This window comes from Microcebus murinus, chromosome 23, assembly GCF_040939455.1.
Source record: "Microcebus murinus isolate Inina chromosome 23, M.murinus_Inina_mat1.0, whole genome shotgun sequence".
In the NCBI taxonomy this organism is placed as follows: Eukaryota; Metazoa; Chordata; class Mammalia; order Primates; family Cheirogaleidae; genus Microcebus; species Microcebus murinus.
This window is the reverse complement of record NC_134126.1, coordinates 9,077,726-9,081,604: the sequence shown is the minus strand read 5'-3', so window position 1 is coordinate 9,081,604 and position 3,879 is coordinate 9,077,726. Positions and strand designations below refer to the sequence as shown.

The 3,879-nt window shown below is 33.8% G+C and overlaps 1 pseudogene; it reads right to left on the bottom strand.

Moving 5' to 3' along the window:
* Positions 1-1,262: 1,262 nt before the first annotated feature.
* On the bottom strand, positions 1,263-1,550 carry LOC105876267 (small ubiquitin-related modifier 1-like; annotated as a pseudogene).
* Positions 1,551-3,879: the final 2,329 nt, after the last annotated feature.

Below are 3,879 nucleotides of genomic sequence, written 5' to 3'. Positions count from 1 at the left end.
AGGAGGGGATGGTGACCGTGGCTTTTTAAAACTTTTTATTTCCCTGGTCCTCCAGGCTACCAAGACCTTGTAAAACAAGTCTGGGTTTGCTGATTGGCAATTAGCAAAGTTAGGCGCCTACCTTCCCACAGAGACTGGGAAACAGGCCCTCAGATGTCGGCTGGCAATTCTCTTGGTAGCCTTGAGTTTTCTCAGACAAGCACTTTAATCAGGGGTCAGTTAGTCCTAGAGATGCAGCCTGGAGCTATTAGAAACCACGTCAGTGGTTTCACAAGGCTTTGTGGGCCAAGGCCGAAACCTCGTAGCGAGGAGGACTCACAGCAGCTGGACAAAGTTTGCCTAGAATCTTTGTTGCAGGGTAAACATAAGAATTTTTTGCCAATATATATTTGAGGAAAGCATAACATTTAACAGAGATAAAGAAAATAATCATAAAAGAGAAAAATAATATTTTAAAAGATTCAGCCGAACAAAAATTAGACTAACAGAAGAACTTTCATCAGCCACAAAATTTCTTGATAATATTGAGGCTAAACACACACATAAACAGATATACTCACACCCACTCACACACACACACACACACACACACGCACACACACATACACAACTGCTACATTTGAGTGCAAACCAGATGAACCGTTATTATTTCATTCCATGGCCACATAGCTACACAAACAGCAAAACTATACACTAACACACACAAACCAACACACACACACACACTAATAATGGTAAAGAATCCATTTTGTCACCTTATCTGTCATCTTGACTCCAACTCGATATTCCTCTTCTTTTGGTCCAGACCCTCAAATTTGCAATGTATCTTCAAGTTAAGGAAAGGTCATTTTTCCAAAGTTCAGTTTTCTGAGAAACTTCCAACTCCTACTGAAAGCCACAGTGCAGGAGTGAGGCAATAACATGGTAGAACTTGAGGGCCAACTGCAAGTCATCATGAACACCTGCACTGGTCGATCTTATCACCACAAGCCTGAAAATGCACAGCCCTGAAAACAGTGGCCTCTCTGTGCACACGTGTAATTTATAAAAAAGGAGTGGGCAATGTGAAGGGAACTGAGGCTTGATCACCAAAAATCAGCACAATGAATACAAATGATAATGAATAATGAGCACTAGAATTCAAATTACCAGATGTTTTAAAGAGATGGGTGCCAGTTTTCAATTCCATTTTGAATACCACATTACAAAAGAACTATTTTTAAAAATTAAAAATGATTGAGGAAAAGAAAACAAAAGAATATCTAAACTGTTGAGAGACCCCCTGCTTGTTTCTGATAAACTTCAATCACATCTTCTTCCTCCATCCCCAGTCTTTTGGAGTATGACTCTCAGCAGTTCTCTGACCTTCAAAGAGAAACCTGAGTGAATTCACTGGCACTTCCTGTCTTTGAATTTCTTGAGGTGTGTTGTCTTTTCCCTTTGAGGTGAATCTCACTGCTACCCAGTCTAGTGACTTTGAGTGTAATGTATTCTCCTTTCTCCTTATCCTCCAAGTCTTCATTTGAAGGTTTTGCCTCCTGGTCAGACATGGTGATGGCGGCTTCACCAGGGGTCTCCACACAGCAGTGGCCACGGGTAGGCACAACCTCACCCTGGAGTCTATAAATCCGTCTCCCTTACCTACAGTGCAACACCATGGCTGTTTACTTTCTGTAATAAACTGTTTGTGTGGGGAAAAAATACAGAAGAGTAGGCTGTACAAAAATAAAAGCATTTAAAATTAAATAACAGAATATGAAGACATCAAGTGATCACTATGCCTAGGGTGAAGTCCTTATGTTTATAAACATCAGCGTGGTTAAAGATAGGCACAGTGACATTTATTAACTAATAAAATGGTTCTGCTCCCATAGTGCCCTGAATATAATTTGAATCTCTTACTGTAGCACCCGAGCCAAGCGTAGCACATATATAGGAGCAGCCGAGATCCCTACTTAGTATTTATCCTTACTGTGCTTGTAGGAATTTGTGCACACCATTTTTTTCTTCCGTAGATAGTAATCTCTCCATTGACATATGAGAAAGACAATCCCAATTATTTAATATTTCACAATAAAATTTCTCTTGATTATCCTCCTAGCTAATAAACTGAAATTGCCATTTTTCCCCAGTGTTAAAAGCTAGACAGAGGTAGTTTCCAGTGACCAAAAAATGGCCACTTTTAAAGATTAAAAAATAGTTCTTACAATCTAAGTATATTTAATTTGATCCCTATTGGACAAGTAAATATAGATTATATGATGTGTTCATAGTTATATAATTTATTTCAGTATTGAAATCATTAGGCTAAATTAAGGAAGTAAATCTGACATGAAGCTGATGATTATAAATACTTGTGTTGATTAGTATGAGATTAAAAAGGATAAGAGTTGAAAACATGTGATTTATTTTTCTCATTTAGCATTATAAAATAAACACATGCAACTTAACTAATTTTTAAAATACAAACAAAGACAATTAAACACATTAATTAAAATATAAAATAAAACAAAGATTTTATTCTTTTATAACTAAATTTATACTGAGTATCAATTTATTGGCAGACACATATATGCCTAAATTCTGTGAGCTTTCTCCTGTTGAAGAAGCAATTCAATGATATAAAACTCTGTTAAAATGACATAAAATATCCAAAAATATACTTCCAAGAGGTTTTCTATTCCCTGAACATTTTATATACACTTTTGGCAAGCAAAATATTTGGATATTTGTATTATCATAACTATGTACACATACATATATTAGCAATATAAAATCATTAACTCATACTTTTAACTATAGAATTCTAAGTTGTGAATCACATGAAATAATATTGTTGACACAATGCTTCTGCTTCTATTCAACACGAACAATTATTTATTAAGTAGATGTTTTCAATCCTACTTAAGCACTTCTTAAATCTGGAACTAGAGTTCACCATAGACTTTTCTACCAGTATCTTAAAGGACAAAAAATATTCCCTTGGAATTTAATAATTTGTATTCAAACACTTGTAAAGAGTTTTTCTCTATGGAAATTGATGAAAGAAATTTTTGTATAGAAAATGCAGCTGTGGCTGGGCAAATAGCCCTTTTAAACTCAAGGGAGAAATGAGTGCCTGTGGTTATTAAAAAATATTTCTCTAATAATGATACACAATTTGTCAACAATACTACTAGTTTATTTCCCAAATTATTACATTGCTTCTACATATGTGGTTAGGGTTCAGTTGCATTTTAGAAATAAATAGATTCCAACTAAAATATTCAGTTTAATTTCCAATGCTGTTAATCAAAAGAATAAACGAAAGCTTTATATTTGTAAGAGTGATATGGACTCCTTTGTAAAGTACCAATAGTTTCTTTTTCTTTGATACTTGAACAACTGTATCCCAGAATTCTTCACAATTGTCTCTAGAAAAAGTGTTCTCAAGAACAAAGTTAATATTAGGTACTGCAATGTTATCTATAGGTCATATGCCACATTATATTGACTTTATATATTTCCGTTATTTTAAAATCATATTCATATTTTCTATTAAGTTAAATCTTTTACTAATCACATAAGTATTGTTTTATTGTAATAAAAATTTCTGTTTCCAATAATGCTTGAAGATGACTAAACTATGACTATATTTACATCATAATTTTGAGTACTATGAAATAAAAACCATATCATTATTATTGGCTTTAAGTTTTGAAGCCTCTCAAAATATTTTAATAATTTTTTCTATCATTTACACAAAATAATCTATTTTTGAAAATAGTTTTGTTCATACAAGTTTCTTTAGGAGTTGTTGCTATTGAACACAGTAAATTTAGAGTTGCTTGTAATTGTTAGTGAAAATTATCAGTGATATTTTAGTGGATGGTGAGGGCT